This window comes from Microtus ochrogaster, chromosome 4 (genome assembly GCF_000317375.1).
Source record: "Microtus ochrogaster isolate Prairie Vole_2 chromosome 4, MicOch1.0, whole genome shotgun sequence".
NCBI classification, from domain to species: domain Eukaryota; kingdom Metazoa; phylum Chordata; class Mammalia; order Rodentia; family Cricetidae; genus Microtus; species Microtus ochrogaster.
In genome coordinates this window covers 27310129-27327678 of record NC_022011.1, presented here as the reverse complement: position 1 = coordinate 27327678, position 17550 = coordinate 27310129, and the positions used below count along the sequence as shown (strand labels likewise).

At 54.0% G+C, this 17550-nt stretch overlaps 2 protein-coding genes across 2 annotated transcripts in view; both read right to left on the bottom strand.

Annotated features, from left to right (window-relative positions):
- Positions 1–2853, bottom strand: part of Osgin1 (oxidative stress induced growth inhibitor 1) — an 8944-nt gene extending 6091 nt beyond the window's left edge. Inside the window, exon 1 of the mRNA XM_005345745.2 lies at positions 2737–2853. The gene's annotated coding sequence lies outside the window, so the exon portion shown is untranslated. The remainder of the gene's footprint in view (positions 1–2736) is intronic.
- A 754-nt stretch (positions 2854–3607) lies between these two features.
- Mlycd (malonyl-CoA decarboxylase) overlaps positions 3608–17550 on the bottom strand; it is a 36641-nt gene continuing 22698 nt past the window's right edge. The window contains exons 8-9 of the transcript XR_003376845.1: positions 5722–5824; positions 3608–3743 (exon numbers count right to left, since the gene is read on the bottom strand). The gene's annotated coding sequence lies outside the window, so the exon portion shown is untranslated. The remainder of the gene's footprint in view (positions 3744–5721; positions 5825–17550) is intronic.

Below are 17550 nucleotides of genomic sequence, written 5' to 3'. Positions count from 1 at the left end.
TTTTTGAGATAGGGTTTCTCTGTAGCATTGGGGCCTGTCCTGGCACTAGCTCTGTAGACCAGGCTGGCCTCAAACTCATAGAGATCCATCTGCTTCTGTCTCCCGAGTGCTGGGATTAAAGGCGTGCGCCACCACCTCCTGGCTTGCCAGACTTCTGTAGAGCTGTTGGCACTTGAGGTTCAAACCCTCTACACACACGAGTTTATGCTTATAATATTTATCTGGGTGTTAAAAGTGCTCTTTCTGTAGCTACCAATTTACCAACAGAGAGGCTGGGCCTAGAGAGCTTGCTGCCAGGAGCCTGTCCCCCCTTCTGTCAGCTGAACTGGACTTGAGGGGGGGCAGCCCACTCTAGAACCCCGTCTGTGCTCCTGGCAGGTAGAGGGGGCCGGAGGTTCCTGGAGTGTGTGGCTGTCCCCTTTGCTCTGCTGCAGATTCTGGCCCCAGTGGCCTGCTATAGGGTCAGTTTCTCACTGACTATAGATGCTTAGAGCCTTGGGGACTCAGGCTACAGCTCGTGGAGGGCAGTCCCCTCCCCAGTGCACTCAGAGTACATCAAAGGGACTGGGGTTCCCCCTCCTGTCTTCAGTCTCCCCAGAAGCAGCAGCAACAACAGAGGGCAACATCCTGGTGGGGTGTTTCCTATGTATCGGCTCCTCTAGTCCTCATGACAACCCACTTCTCAGATGTGGAGACTGAGGCTCCAGGGGGAAGCCATGCTCCCAAAGTTTCAGAGCAAGCAGATAACAGAACTAAATTTGGATCCCTGTGGGCAGAACCCTACCAGACATCCCAACACCCCTGAAAAGAGCATGCCAACTATCCCCAGAGACCCAAGGTACCCACTCCTTCCTTCGCTGCAATACCCCAGCATACAGCCCCTCATAGGTGCCAGCAGGAGGCCCTTTCCACATAGGCCAGATCCAAGGGATGCCCAAGTTGCTCCACAGGAAGTAGGACGGGCTAATACACTGGAGGACTTTGCACCCCAAGACCAGGTCCCTTTCCAGCACAGCTGGCAGATGCTTCACCTGGAGCAATGGGATGCCATACACATGAGGTCACCAGTGGGCCTGGACCCCGGAGGTCACATCCTCTAAGGCGCTCACCCTCACAACCACCCACAAACACCAGCTACAGATCTGTAAAGCAAAGCAGCTTCTCCCTGTTTCAGCTCCACCCACAGGCTTTAGTTTGTAGAACTGGAAAAGGACGCCTGGTTTTGATGGCCTTGAACCCTTGATCCTCCTGCCTGCACCCCCACGTGCTCAGACTACAGGAGTGAGCCCCCCCTCCCCCAGTTTAGAATAACCCGCTTTTAATGTGATGGAATCTTTCTGAGCCCCTCTGGCTGGGCAATGCTGCCAGAAAAGTTAACACTATAAGTTGCCGGTTTGAGGGGCCAGGGAGATGGCTCAGCGGGTACAGCGCTTGCCCCACACCAGGAAGACCTGAGTTCTGATTCCTCATACTCCTGTAAAAAGCAGGTGCCTATAATCCCAGATCTGGAGGGAGGCACCCTGGAGAACACTGGCCAGCTAGCCGAATCAATGTGCTCCAGGTTCAGTCCAGGAGAGCCAGGGAAATGGCTCAACAGGTAACTTGTTGCATCAGGGTGGTGACCTGTTTTGGTCCCTAGGACCCACATAAAGATGGAAAGAGAAAACAGACTCCTGACCTCTGAGGGTTGTTGTCTGACCTCTACATATGCTTTCTCTCTCTTGTTTTTTTTTTTTTTTTTAAGAATAAAAAAATAAGGTGGTTTCCCATCTAAGTTCTAACCAGGGCCAGCCTGGTCTACACAGCAAGTTCCAGGACAGCCAGGGCTACACAGAGAAACCCTGTCTTGAAAACAAACCAAGATAAATAAATAAATAAAAAATAAAAGGGAAAAAAAAGGACAGTGATTGAGGAAGTAGCAGGGCATCGACCTCTGACCTCCACAGGTATGAGTTCATGCACTCATGCACATAAAAATGAAAAGTAGAATTTTTCAGAAGTGGTGATAACTGTCCTGGTTGTCACACTGCAGATATTTCTGAGGTTATGAAATTGTCACACTGGGGAGGGTTGGGGTCATGTGCCACTGGCCTCTAAGACACCCAAGAGCTGAGGTTTCTTATCCTACACAGAGAAAGAAACTGAGGTGGGGTGGAGGGAGGCATCTTGTCTGGGTCTCACAGCCTAGTTTGGTCCCCTTCCTCTCCGTTCCCAAACAAAGCAACAAGTAACAGTGACAGCAGCCAGTGACACAAAGCCCTGGGGCGTGAGGAAGTTTGCAGGCAGCCAAGGATTACCTGGCCTTAGTCACAAAGAACACTTATTCCACGTGCCCGCCCCACCTGAGCCCAAGATTCCTGATGCCCCACTTCCCAGGCCCACTACTTTCTCCTGGCACCTTCCATAAGCCGAGTGCCAGGGAATCCTTGGCTGTGCCCATCTGTGCCTGGTACACAGGACCCAGCACCTCATTAGGCTGTAGACGCGGTGGTCAAGGAGCAAGGCTAATCACTCTTCTTCCTGCCAGAACAGCTATTCCGTGGGCTGGATGAGGCCGTTGGACTTGGGGTTGTTGGGGAGAGGGGCCGAGGGACCTGGCCATGGCTGGGAGGAGCAGGGAGGACACCCAGAGTCCTGCTCAGGGACCAGACTACTTACTGCCCAGCTCCAGTCTGGCTACCTCTGCCCCACGGCTATCACTTCCCACTCGCAGCCTTGCCCGGGCCACTCACTCACCTGATAGACAGTAGCTGGAGGGACCTGATGAGCCTGGGTTGGCAGGACACTCAGAGGAACTTGGTCACGGTGCCCAGCTGCGGGAGCAGGATGCCCATTAGCCCTGGGGATCCCAGAGGCTGCGAGAGGCCCAAGGCTAGCAGGGGTATTTCACTACGGGGCTGGGAGGAGGCGGAGGCAGAGGCGGGGCCAGGAAAATCACTTTCATAAGCATGAGTCAGCAGGGGCCCCTGGGTGAATGAACTTGCCCCTGGCCAGCCTTAAAGGGACCCTGCTGGTCAGCCCCCTCCACCCCACCCCCGGTCCTGGGCTCTGCCTAAAGGAGGAACTAGTGATCCTTGAAAGAGATCACTTGGTCTCTTCCCTATGGGAGGGACAACTTTGCCATGTGCGATTGAAATGACTGGCCTCTTGGCCCCTGGAGTACAGAAGGCAGCTCTTCCAGCTGGCTTCCACCCCAGCTTTTGTGTGTGTGTGGGGGGGGGCGTGCAGAAAAAACCCTCAGGCATCAGCCTGACCCCTGCAGTCCACACTTTGCAACTTCCTGGTTGGAGGTTCTGGACAAAGCTCAGTTTCCCCATCTGAAAACTGGGGTTCAGTCTGATTCCTTCCTGGGTTGGTGTGTGTGGGGGTCAGGGGTCATGCCACCATTTCCCTGGTCCCCATAGATGTCCCTTCCTGTAGGAGGTCACATCATCTGCAGAACTGCTCTTGAGCTCTCTGGATGGCACCTGAGTCCTCGGGTGGCATTGCTTGCTGCATACCGGGTCTGGAGTAGCACTCTCTACACAGGTGTTCAGGATTTGCCCTACAGAAGAAAACTGGGCGGGGCTTAGGTCACTGCACAGACTTTGGCAGCCATTACCTGTTTCTGTCATTATCAGCTGTCTCCCTCATGGTCCTCTGCCACCAGGACTCAGGTGGGTGTCAGGCTCTTGCTCTAAGAACCAACTTTGAGAGACTCCAAACACTCGCTAATCAAGAAAGTGGTACTTTGATGCAATTTTCTTAAAAAAAAAAAAAAAAAAAGAGCAATACAAACACCAGATAAAGAAACCTTCAGTTGTGAAGAGAGACAGGGTCCCACCTTGCAGGACAGCCTCCAGTGGGAGAATCTTGGCTGCTAGCACACATTTTTATTTAAAACTTTGATATTCTGTTTTTCCTGCATTAAAAAAAATTATCATTCAAAATGCTGCTTGTAGGCCTGGGGGAACAGTTCAGTAAAACCTGTGCCTAGCATTGCACGAGGCCCTAGGTTCAAGCCCTAGTACGATTAAAAAAAAGGTCCCTCCACATAACCCTGCATGCCTCACTATGTATGTTCAAATCTGGGCTCAGAGATGGGAGATGGCTCAGTAACAGAAAGTCCTGGATTCAACCCCCAATACTGCTACACACACACACACACACACACACACACACACACACACACACACACACACATCTCTGAGCCCTCCTTTGAACTAGCAGTCTCAATGGGAGAGTCTGTTGCTCCCCAAGTAGTACACAGGGTCAAACCACAGCCTGGCCCAGGGCACCTCTTGCAGGGGGTGGGTGAAGATGGAAGCCATCCTGAGTGAATAGGTAGGAGACAGTGGTGGGGTGAGCAAGGTTAGCTGCTGACCTGGGTTTAGGAGAGAGGCTAGGTACCTATAGCTCACAGCCCAGGTATCAGTTCTTGGAGGCTCCTATCTGGCCTCCTCCCCTGGGGGGATCCTGAGCTGTGATTTTTGCTTAGGGCCCTGTGATCTTAATCTTGGTTTAATGTTCTGGTGTCTTCCTTAAAATCCCTGGTCATTTTTTTAACAAGGGAACACAGTGTACATTTCCCATTTGCACTCGGTCTGGCAACTTTCCTCAACCTGAGTGGGAGCCACCCTGGGCTGAACTCTTCTGGTGAGACACTCCCCTCGGGGACTTCGTTTACCTAGGGCACACTGGATCAGGTCATGGACGCTTCAGGGAGTCCCTGCTACAGGCCTCAGCTCAGTGCAGGGTGCTTCGTGACCTGGGGTGAGGGAACCCTCTCTCCACACCTCTACAGACTCAAAGGGTACCTCCCACACACCAGGACCCGGAGTGGGACTCTGAACTCAGTGAGAGATCCTGAGGGCACAGTTGCAGGCCACAGGTGTGCCACTGGGTCTGGCTGCATTGCCACCCCTTCCCCCTCCCCACCTCCCTCCCCCCACTATCTCTTCTTTCATACCCCACAGGGCTTGGCTACAGCTTGTCCATGCTTTTGGATATGGAAACCAAGGCAGAGAGAACATGTACCCAGGATCGGGACTCCTAGTTTAGAGCCTCGGTTGCCAAGGGGGAGACTGGAGGGGGCCAGGGGCTAGGGACTGGAAAGCCAGGAAAGTGAGACTGACTGGCCTTTCTCCAGGCTGGCCCCGCCCATGGCCCTAGCCCCGCCCATGGTCCTGGCCCCTTACTGGAGTTGGCTGATGGGCACTCTGTGGACTTTCTCCTCCTTCCTTGTTTACCTGTCCAGCAGTTATCAGCAGTAGAACCAGCGAGATGAAGATAGATACAGATGCCAGAGAAAGCAGACCAAAGGGCACTGAGGGTTCAGAGGGGACCTGCGTAGTCAGCAGGCTGACAGGAGTGGGCTGCTCCTCAGAGCTCCTGGGAGTATCTGGGTCCCTAAAGGTCCTCCCTACTTGGGAAAGCAAGCAGGCTTGCCAGCAGAGCCACACCAACTCCAGACTCCTAAGAAATGAGCCTTCAGGCCAGGTGCATCCTGAGAGGCCGGCTTACACAAAAGCTTAGGAGCGGGGAGGCTGAGAATCACCTTGTTCAGGGTTCTTGTCTTCTGTTCTGCAACTCTGGCTATAAAATGTGCATAAGGCAATGACAGCCTAAAGAGGGCATAGACACAGGGTGGAAAAGACGTGGGAGCTGGCTCGCTGTACACGCCAGAGGACCTAAGATCAATTCCATGGCATCCATGTAAAAACTCTCCTTGGTGTCACGTACCTGCAATCCCAGCGCCGTGGTAGCAAAGACAGGTGGATCCTGGGGGCACTTGCTGGTGGGTCAGGCTTGATGAAATGCCGAGCTCCAGGCTCAGTGAGAGATTCTGCCTCAAAAAACAAGGTGGAGAGTGATGAAGACGTCTGATGGCCTCTGGTCTCGCACCTGTACACGCGTGTGCATGCTCGCACCAACCCCGCCCACCAGTAGGGTAAAGTGTCACTCATAATTTTTACACTGACTTCATGATTTTTTTCAAGGCTGCGGATCAAATCCATGGCTTTGCAGATGCTAAGCCTACGTCAACCACTGAGTGCATCCGAGCCCCGTGGATCACACACGTCAGCGCCAACAGGGAATGTTGGGGTTGTAGGCTCAGCAATACAATGCTTGCCCAGCACACTGGGGGCCTGGCTCCCACCCCCAGAGCCACAGGAACAAGCTCACATAGAATCAGTAAAGGAGACGTTTGCACAAAGGTGGAGTCTCTGAGGACGCCTCATCCCTGTTTCCCTCAGAGCATCTCTCCCGCTCTGGGGTCCTCTGCAGGCACTTCAGACATCACTGGCCTCGGTCAGAGCTGGGGTGGCAGGAGCCTGACACCTGGTCAGTTCGAGGATCCACTAACCAGGAGTGTGAGCCCCTTGGAACATGACAAGGGGCTGGGCAGAGTGACTTCTGGGACTCAGTTTCCCTGACACTGCTGCAGTCACCATAGAGCTTCCTAGGTTGCCAAGGGCAACGGGTGTGAGCTGGGGGAAGGGCCTGGTGTGGGTGAGGGGCTTGGACCTGCTCTCAATACTCCTGAAGACTATCACTATTTCTCTCCCCCTGGCCTATCCCAGAACCACCCAGCAGATCCTCTCTCCACCCAGCTTCATCCCTTCTTGTTCCCAGGAACCAGGTGTTGTGAGTAGAAGCTCTTACACAAGGCTGCTACTCAGAGAAGGCCATCTCAAGCCTAGGGTCACAACATACAGAGTGACTGGCAGCAGAGCTGGGTGGCTCCCAGAAAAGGCTGGCAGGGAATAAAGCAGTGATTCTCAACCTGTGGGTTGCGACCACCATGGGGCTCTGCATATCAGAGATTTACATTACGACTCATAGCAGTAGCAAAATTACAGCTATGAAGTAGCCATGGAATAATTTTACGACTGTGGGGGGTCACCACACATGGGGAACTGAGTTAAAGGTCGAGAAGCACCAGAATAAAGGAGAGATAGAGGCTCAGGTAGGCAAGTGTCCAGTTCCTCAGGCCGGTGAGCAGAACTGTGCTCACTCGCTAGCGGCCACACTCCTGGTGGGCTCCAGGTGGGTCCATCTGCACACCAGCCCAACAGTGGTGGATCAGTCTACTTAATTCCCAGTGAAGAAACTGAGGCCCTGAGCAATTGGAAGCCTCAGTTGGGACAGAGCTGGGTCCATGACCCCCCGCCTAGGCTAGGGCTCTGGCACCAACAGCCCAGGCCCTTCTGACACAGGACACACAACTAATATTTGTTCAGGCTCACAATGTCCATGGCCTTGATCCTCAAATTCATTAAGTCTCTTCTGCAGTTCCGAGGTGGCCAGGTATTTAGCAATGACTTGTTTACAGATAAAGAAGCCCAGGGGAACTTCCCGAGTCAGAGTGGGGTGAGGGCCTTTCACTAATGCCTGTCTGCCATGCGACACCCGGGACCCAGTGTGGATGGCCAGTGCCTGCCTGTGCCAGCCTACTTAGGGGTCAGCACTGTGGGCCTGTAGGGAGATTGCTGAAGATGGGGATTTAGGAGAGAGGATAAGCCCCAGGGGACTAGGCACACAGGGAGGAAGCTGGGAGGCTCCAGGGCCTTGCAGCTGCGGCTTCCTCTATTTGCCTGGTTCCTTCCTCTTTCCCTTAAACAGCGAGAGGACAATCTGCAGGAGAGTGAGAATATTTGCTCTAGTGTCTGGAAGGCAGCGAGAGTACAAGGGTCCAGCCCAGGCAAGCATAAGCCTTCACTGTGGCTTCAGGATTCTGGGTCCATTTGTTCAAGTCACGTGACCTCAGGCAAGAGGCTTCACCTTTGTGGTCTATGCCACCTAGGAGATGGGAGACCGCTCCAGTCATGCTCCTTGAAGTCCCACAGACAGATTCAGAGGTACATTGAGACTCCCTGGGCACCACAGCTTAGCTGGGGCAGCGCTATTAGAACCCAGAGCCCATTCTCTGATGCTCCAGGGTCCTCCTACCTCAGGCCTGGGTCTAAGGAAGAACTACAGGTTAGCAGTCACTGGGATGATGGTCACACATATACCAGACCCCTCCCCCTGTGGTCCACCTCCTTGCCAACCACAGGAAGTCATGGGGCCTAAAAGAAAGGCATTTTTTCTGTGAGCTAGGCCAGCTGGACAGCAAGGTCATGGTCACTCAAGGGCCTCGGGGGAAGTCCCAGGAACTGCTTGGTTTTCCTGACAATGAGTTCACTCAGCGGAAAGCTTAAATCCATCCTGGGTTCTCATTATTCTGGGCAGTCCCCATCAGAAAGGGCACTCACTGATCCACAGGGAGCCACAGTCACACCACTGAGAGCAAACACTGCACACCCCTTCCTCAGCTACCTACTGGGAACAGGGCAGTCACCACTGGCTGTGCCCAGATGCCAGGATCTTGCAGCTCTTAAAAATGTAAGCAGAAGCCGGGCGATGGTGGCGCACGCCTTTAATCCCAGCACTCGGGAGGCAGAGGCAGGTGGATCTCTGTGAGTTCGAGACCAGCCTGGTCTACAGAGCTAGTGCCAGGACAGGCTCCAAAGCCACAGAGAAACCCTGTCTCGAAAAACCAAAAAAAAAAAAAAAAAAAAAAATGTAAGCAGAGTGGCAGAGGCAGCAGGCTGTGTTTGCCACAGGAATGAGAAGAGATCATGAAACTGCATTGATATCGGGTCCCACAGATCAAAGAGGGAAGGAGAGCAGCTGGAGGGACTGCTGGTGCCCAGGCTCCTAGACAGGTGGCTTTGGCTTTGACTTGTTCAGTATGAGCATGGAACCCAGGGTCTGTCTCACCAGGCTGGACAAGGGCCCCACCACTGAGCCACATAGCCAGCCTTCTTATCAAACTTTATATTTTGAGATAGGGTTTCACTAAGTTGCCCAAGCTAGCCTTGAACTTGGAATCCTCCTGCCTCAGCCTCTCTAGTAGCTGAGATCACAGGACTGTGCCACCAAGCCTAAAAAGATTTTTTTAAAGGAAAGGCAAAAAGCAATTTGGCCAGACAAGCATTTTCTGTCCTTCATTTAGATTCATGCATGCCAAGGGTCTCACCTGTCCAGCAAATAATCAAATGTTCATTGTATTAATGAGTGAGACTTGCTCCTCTGACCCTCACTCCTTCCCCCCCCCCCCCAGTGTAGCCCAGGCTGGCTTTGACTTGCTGTGGATCCCCTCCCCCCCCCCCAAGGAGAACCTTGAGCTTCCGATCCTCCTCTCTCCACCTCCCAAAGTACTGGGATCACAGGCTCCTACCACCATGCCTGTTTTGCAATTCTGGGGAGGGAACCCAGGTTGCATGTGTGCTAGACAAGCATTCTATACATCCCTATAGGTCTTGTGGCTTTCCGGCTTTTCTTGTTGACTGCTAGAACATTCTGGAGCACGGTTGACCCTACTGATGTCACATTACATGACCTGGTTGACTCCTATGATTAAATCTTTGGCAATAATTTTTAATTGGCCAAAGATGAAGACAGCCCTGCAGCTACCCTGAGAGCCTTCCTCCAGGAAGGATAGCCTTGTTCTAGTCACAAGGAGTCAAAAGAGTTGTCTGAGAAGTCAGAGACGCTGGGCTCCATCTTGGCTCTGGTCTTGCTAGAGACGCCTACTTCTCCGAGTCTCCGTGTCTTCATCTGCAAGGTGGGGAGAGCAATGCCTGCTGCCCACCGTGGCGGGTTTCTAGCTGTCACCCTGTAGGTCCTCAGCAGAGGGTAGAGACCCCTCCCTTCTGCTCAGCCCCTTCTGACTCACTGAGTGGCCTGCCATTCCAAACACCTAACCCTGTCAACCCAGGCTTGCCAGGATTACCGGCTCCCAGCAGGTTAGCTGGGCCCAGGGAAGCCCAGCCACTTACACTGCTCCAAGCCTTCTTGACAGTTCTGATGCTTGATCACACTTGAGAGTCACAGCTATCCAGGGTGAGACCTCCACCTCAGGCCTCAGTCTTTGACAAACTGCAAAAGAGTGACAGCTGCCTGACCGAGCCACTCTGGGGACATGGGTGAGGCCCTAGGATGATAGCTCCTTGTCCTGGCCATGGGAAGGAACTCTGTTGGACGAGGCGTCTGCCTCCAGGCCTGGAGTTTCAGCACAGGCCTCCCGCCTCCCTTGCTATGTGTGAGTCATCAGAGGGGACAGTGGTTGTTGGGGGATGAGGACCCAGGCACTCTGCAAAGGAGGGGTCTGCAGATCTTAGGCTCCTGGCTGTCTGACCAACATCTTCCCACGTCCACTCCCAGCTAACAAGTCATGACCTGCTCAAGTTCATTGCTCAGGGAGTTCCAGGAAGCTGGGCCATCGAACTGTTTGCTCTCCGGCCCACACAACTGCTGCCCATTGGTCCCCTTCTTGTTTTGGTCCTATGTGCAGTAGTTAATAAAGTCTGTTGTTTGTTGCCTTTATCGGACTCTGTAAACTCCACAGACCTTCTTTCTAGGGCAGGTAAGGCCACCTGCCGAAGGCCACAGAGAGGGTTGGCATTAGCTTTGGGCCTTTCTCTTCTCTACAGAAGAGCTTCGATACCAAGCATGGGAATGGCCCAGGAGGGTGGCTCTGGGCTTCAAGGCTCCTGTGACAGGATGTGGGAAGCAAGAGAGGCTATCTCAGTCAGGTGGTGGTAGCACACGCCTTTAATCTCAGTACTCGGAAGAGGCAGGCAGATCTGTGAGTTTGAGACCACCCTGGTCTACATAGTGAGTTCTGAGATAGCCAGAGCTACACAAGAAAAAAAAAAAAAAGAGGCCTAGCCCTTCATACTCTTCCCCACTTAGACCCTGCTGCCTCCCAGGCATCCCTGCTGTCCTGGACAACTTCCAGCTCAGTAGTGCCTGATGATGGTCCACAGGATGTGACCTAGAGACCCAGCCTCAACGCTCAAGGCTTTCTTGAGTGAGGTGGGCACTCTGCATTCTGCTGCTCTCTGTCCCAGCCTCGTGTATGCTGCCTGGGCACACTTCCCTGGGTAAATCTCTGCTTCTCCTGCTGGGATGAGCAGGGACAGCCCCAGGTGTGGCATCTTCCAGCTGCCTGTGCCTTGGGCTCATGCCAAGTCACCTACCGGCAAATCCCAAATGGACCCAGCTGGCTTCCATTTGTCAAAGGAGACTGTGCGAGCCAACAAGTGTGTCTTGCCTAAGTGTTGTGTGTCAGGGATGATAAAAAACAACAAAAGGGAGCTTTGGAAAGAGAGCTGGGAGGTAGAGTGGGTGGGTTGGCTGGAAGCCCTGGGGAGGTTCTGTGGCAGGGCAGAGGTGGGCTGTGGAGCTGGGCAGAGGGAAGACAGGGCAGCCACTCTATGACAAGCCCCCGCTGGGGCTAGGCAGATTGCCTGAGGAAGTCTGAGGCTGGCAGGGATTCCAAGGCTGGAAAACATCCTTGATGTTTCTGGGCTGCCTGGATGCGGGGGCTGGCCCTGGGAGGTGGGGATGGCACCAGAGCTGGCCGGCGAGAAGGTGATGGGGTTTGCACTGGTGCACTTGGGGACGGATTACAAAGTCAAGCATGAGCGGCAATAGTGTCCTACAATGTGTTGAGCCACCGGTGTCCCAAAAGAAAAGCCCAGATTAGTGGCCACCCTGGACTCCTGTGGTGTGGACTCCACTAGTGGCAGCTGACCACAGGCTGCAGATGAGTAGAGAAGTCCGTAGGACAGGCATGACTCTAATGGGGCGGTGTGGGCAGGAGGACACCCGTGCTGCAGGCCAAAGCAGGAGAGGACGAGAGCATAAGAGAGCTCAAGTTGAGTCATGGGGGCTGTTGTGAAGCCTGTCTACCTGTCCAGCTGTACATAAGTCTAGGACATGGCGGAGCATGGAGCTTGTAATAGTGTGGGTGCCTGCTTTAATGGCAAAGAGATGGGCACAAGGCCCTCCCAGGCCCACCAGGGTGACGAGAAGGGGCCTGGGTGGAGCTGAGAGATGGCTTATTCTTGCCACTCTGGAGAAAGTCTGTGACTGGCTATGCTTCCCAGGGCTTGGACTCCGCCTGGTTGTGATCCTGGCATGGCCTGGTCCTCATACCACACTGGCAAGAATCTCTTAAGTGGCCTAGAAGTGCCCCACTGGTTCAGACCAGGGTGACTCGTGACTTAGAGAAGGAGCCACTGGGATGAAGCCGAGAAAACTAGACTGGACAACAGGATCACCACCAAGACTGGCTGCCAAATGGGATGAAACCTGAGGTGGGTGGATTTGTCGGGGGAGGGGAGGCTGGCTGCCCCGGCTCTGCAGCTCCCTCTCCAGACTCCTTGAGGGTGTTCTTGGTCTGGAAGGATGGTTCACATTCTGGGTAGAAGCCATACAGTCACAAAGGTTTCTAAGTCGTTGCCGTCATCTCCAGCATCATTGCCGCCACACCTTCATGACTGTTCACGATGGAGGCCACTCTGCAAGGTCCCCTTGGGGATCAGGGACACACCCATCTTTAAGCAGGGACACCCTGCTGAGCATGAGTTAAGACACTGTGGGAGCAAGGGGCCTTGGCTGAGTAGCGGAACCCCCTGCCCTACTGACACGGCCCCGCTAGGCAGGATCAGGCAGGCCCAGGATTTTGGCCTGCTTTTCTTTAGCCTAGTGTGCTGGCAAGTCTGTCCTGTCCTGCAGCCTTGGCTGCCGTGGCTTTCTACAAAGGCATGCCAGCGGCCCAGTCGGGCCTGGGCAAGCTTGGAGGCTGTGCACAGTTGGTACATGGGTAGAAGGTGGGGGCAGCCTCGCCGTCGGGGTTGGAGAGGAGCTGTGGTCCACACATCCTCTTCTGCAGTCCATTCCCCGTTCATGGAGAAGATACCCAGGCATGAAGGTCAGACACCACTTGCCCGTCTGGCTCTGCTGCCATCAGTGTGTGATCCAGGCCAGGCCTGCTTGCTGCTGTCAAGGATTCTGGGTCAACTCCAGACCTCCATGACCTCCTTCCTATGTGTGGACATCATCCTCTACCTTGTCAATAGGACAGTCCCCATCTCCCCAGCCAAGGACAAAATAAGATCTCTCACCTTATGCCCTCACCTTGGGGGTTCTGAGCTTGCTGAGCCCCATACTTTGCCTGCTAATGGCAGGGTACAAAATTCTGGGCATAGGGCATCTAGACTCACAGGGAGATGACACCTCACTTCCTGGGAGGAGAAGCTGAGGTCTAAGCAGGGACAGGGTTACTCAGGATCAAATTCAGCCCTGTGTGCTCCACTTGAGTGACAGCCACCCGCTCTTCGCAATGGCCTAAAGCTCCCACTTCCACTGACTCAAAGACCTGGTACTTTGCTGTGCTGGGGACCTGTTGGTGGTGACTGCCCACGTAAGCATGGGAAGATACCCAGGCTGGCCAGGCTGGCCAGGCTGGCCATGCTAGGAACAGCCTGAGGAAGAGCAACGAGGAGGCTAGGACCAGGAGACAGAGAGGAGGAAAGCAAAGGCTGCCAAGCAAAATGTATCTCCACGTACATTTTGAAGACTGGAGAGGAAGAGGTTGATTGGGTCATGAACTTTGGCAACTGTCCCAAGGAAGCCTCAAGGTCACGGCTACTTCCTTTCTCAGGAGGAAGTGGAAGCTTTCCTCTGGAGAGCTTTTCCGGAGAGTTCCATGTGCACATTGTATGTGCTTGTGTGCATGTTTGTCAATGCATGGGTGTATGCTGCATGCATGTGGGAGTGTGCATCTTCGTGTGTGTATGGAGCTGTGTGGGCTGGCAGTGGTGTCTCAGGTCTAGAGCAGGCTGTTAGTGGGATCCAAGGTCATAGCATTGTGGCCCAGAGTAGGAGACTCTCTCCGCTTCTCAGAGTGGTCCAGTTCCTCCTTTCTTCTGCGGTGCAAAGTCTGGTGTCAGCTGGGGAGACGTGGGCCACACTCCTTGCACAGCTATTTCTGCAGGCAGCTTTGGGCTGAGGCACAGATGGCATCATGTGTCCCTTTGCCCACTCTCAAGTGCAAGCCTCCTCTGGGTCCTTGTCAGGAGAAGGGGGCCAAGAAGGTGAGGCGTGAGCTCCATGGGGTGAAGCGCGGGTATCTCTGTGACCCCACCGCATTTGGGGAGGGCATGCCTGGCCCCCTTGGAGGACTTCCATCAGGCCCTCACTTTGGTTTTTAACCTCTTCCTGATGTGTATCCCCAGTTTGTCGGTGCTTCCTCTCAGTGCTGGAGTAAAATGGGGCCAGAGAGACCAGAACATTCCCTTGGCACATGGCTCTTTTCTCGAATCCCACACTGAGCTTTGAGGGGCAGATCCTTTGGGGCTGGCTGACCCTGCCTGATATCCGGACTCATCCTTAGCTTGGGCCTGGCCTTTTCTGCCCTGACTTCTGACTTCTTGTTTCCCTCCCCGCCATGACTTTGCCCCTGAGTTTCTGGTTTCTGCAGACAGACAGGCCTCAAGGCCCCAACTTTCTGTTCTCAGGAAAGTGCCTTTGACATTCCAGGCCTAGAACATCCTTGAAATACTGACTCAGCCATGGTCCTGGTCAGGGTGACGTGCACAGTTTCACTTGGCTTTGTAGTCAGCGTGCATTGTGGCTCACAGGATCACCGCACTCCACAGGGAGCCACACCCTTGGTCACCCCTCTGTCCTGGGTGGTGCAATGTCACAAAGCCTCTGACCGTCAGGAGAGTGGGCTGGAGCAGGTAGGTTAGTCCTGACTGTGGGTCCCTGTTCACATCAGCAGCACATGAGAGACGCAAACCAGCTCCACACCCACTGAATCCCAAGCCCTAGCTGAAGGCCACAGTAGCTTCCCGCAGCCCCCAGGATCCTGATGCCTGAGCTCCCACAGCCCCTGGTCACCCAAAACCCATTCAGGAAGGGACGAAGAATCCAAAATGAAGGTCTGTTTCTTCAAGGAGAACATCTTTTTTTGTTTGTTTTTTTTGTTTTTCCCTCTGTGTAACAGTCCTGGCTGTCCTGGAACTAGCCAGGTTGACCTCAAACTCACAGAGATCCGCCTGCCTCAGCCTCCTGAGTGCTGGGATTAAAGGCTGCACCACCACCGCCTGAGCAGAACATCATTGTTTTTGAAGGCAGACAGCACATGGGCTGGTAGTGTCTGTCACATGAGCAGAGCAGCCACACCTCCAAGAAGGTCCACGCCAGTCCCTAGGTCCCATAGTGCTGCTGCCTGGCAAGGGGGTACACTCCAGGGGCAGAAGCTGCTTGCCAGACATGCTCCACCAGCTTCCCCGACACCTAACTCCTTCATGGCTCTCTTCGAGTCCTAGGAGACTGAGCCCTGGGGAACCCCATGCCCAAGTACTACGCAAGCTTGTTCTCTGGTTGCATTTGATCAAGGCAGTCATGGCAAGAGGTTGAAGAATAGGATGAGAGGGGCCAGGAGTTGGGTTCTGGCAAATCAGCTTCTCAGGACCAGCAAGATAGCTCAGTGGCAAAGGTGCCTGTGGCCAAACCTGGCGACCTGAGTTTCATCACTGGGTGAGACCTACACGGTGGAGGGTGAGAACTGACTCCTGAAATTGTCCTCTGACCTACACACACGTGCTGTTCTTCAACAATAAATAAAAATCAACGAAGCTTTAGAAAAGCAAGAACCAGTTTTGGGGTGATGAAGAAAGCTGTATAGTGTACTGCTTCTTGTGGTGTAACCTCCACCGCTGGGTTCACATGACCAGAGTGACACTTGGAGGTTCTGAAGGACAGAGTGGAACAGAGATTCCATGACCAACTGGACATTGTTACTCCAAGACGTACAGCCCTGAGACCTGGCGCACTCAGGCAGGGGGATAGTGGACAGGACCAGCAGGCCTGTCTCATCTTTATGAATGTGTGGATTTCTAGTTCATACCATTTAATCCTTAATAGCAGGTGTAACAACCGAGTCACCAAGATTCCTGGAAACTTAATAACAGGCCCTAGATGCTGGGCCTGAACAGGCTGGCACTCCCGGGGGCCAGGGCAGTGCCTCCTCACTTGGGTGCCTGGCCAGGCTCCCACTGTGGTTCTGCTTTCCCTGTCAGACTGTCCCCAGGGCTCACAGCATTTGTTCTACAACCCCAAGGCAGCTCAAGCTTCCTGCTGCTGCTGTCCTTAGTATGCCAGTGCCTCTGTCCCATTGGGCTCCTTTGAGGGGGAGCGCTGGGGAGCGGATGGACGGATGCCCACCCAGCTGGTCTAACTGCAGCCACTTCCTCCATAGGCCAGCCTTTCCTGTGAGATTTCAGAATTTTCAGAATAAATGTCTCTGAGACCAAACAGCAGGAAACCACAGAGTGGGGTGAATTTGAGGACAGGAAGCTGCTGATCAAGGTGACATCAGTCCCCAGTACGTATGATAGTCATAGGTCCTCTAGGAGGTCACCAGTTAACCATGAGGCTTGGAGACAGCCAATCATGGTCTGTGTGCCTGGCTAGGCATTTGACACACACACACAAACTTTTGGTGACGGCTGTGAGAAGCTATGCACTGTATGGAGGCCCAATGTGGGCCACCAGCCAAGTGTCAATCACAGACTCATTAAAGAAGTCCTGGCATGTTCTCCTGTTGGAGAATCCCTAAGGCAGGTGGGAAGGGTGCCCAAGGTTGCACGTGAACACACGTGAACAGACTGGTAGGCAGAGTTTGCCCACTGGGTGAAGGCAGAAGACAGGGCACAGGAGGGGGCAGAGAGGATACCAAGGGGTCAGTGACAGCATGGTGGGGACCTGGGCCTGTCTATCCATGGCCAAGGCTGGTTCACCCGTCCCATCTGACCCAACACTCACTATGGATGCAATCTGAGCTACCCCTTGTAGATGTTCTCCTGCCTCAAGTATCAGAATTGACTTTATTTTCACTTATCACCTGGCCGAACACTGACACACAGTTTAAACGTGAATAGTCGATTCCTGAACAGGCTGGTTCAGTGGCTTCTTTGCTGTACTGCCCGAGTCATTTTCACTGCCTGAGAGAGGGCATTCCTGGCCACACTGGTTTGCCATTGTCACATCAGCCCCCAGCTCCTACACATGGCTTGTCTTTGAGTCTTTCTGCTGAGGGTGGAAGTGTCAGGGTAGGTGTGTGAAGGCCTGAAGCTTCATGGGAAGGTGCGGGTAGGGTGGGGGAGCAGCAAACATTACTTCATTTAGCTCCGATGAATGCTCTCCAAGGTTGCACAGGGAGACAAGCCAGCCTAAGGCATGCTTCAGTGAACTCCTGCATATTTACGAGCAGGGGGGTAAGGAGAAGGGCCAGGGGGACATGTGGGTAGATGCAGGCAATAGTGGCAGGGTCAGTGACCTGCCCTGTGGGATGGGTCAGCCAGAGCCGGCCTTGCTGGATGTTCCCTGCTGTACCTTGGTCAGTCCACAAAGGTGACACCTCACGTGGGCCTCTGAATATCGGGTTATCGAGTCTGGGGAGGGAGGGAAGGGAGGAGGGCTGCTTTCTCTGTGGCCTGAAGGACAGTGGAGTTCCAGGGGAGGGGCTATGAAAAGCAAGGTGTGCCAAGGGCCTAGGGTCAAAGGGGTGAGTGTGAGGATCACAACAGTGAACCAGAGTGGGCTCAAGAAAGGGCAGTGGTGCCGTGCGGTGGTGGCGCAGGCCTTTAATCCCAGCACTCGGGAGGCAGAGGCAGGCGGATCTCTGTGAGTTCGAGACCAGCCTGGTCTACAAGAGCTAGTTCC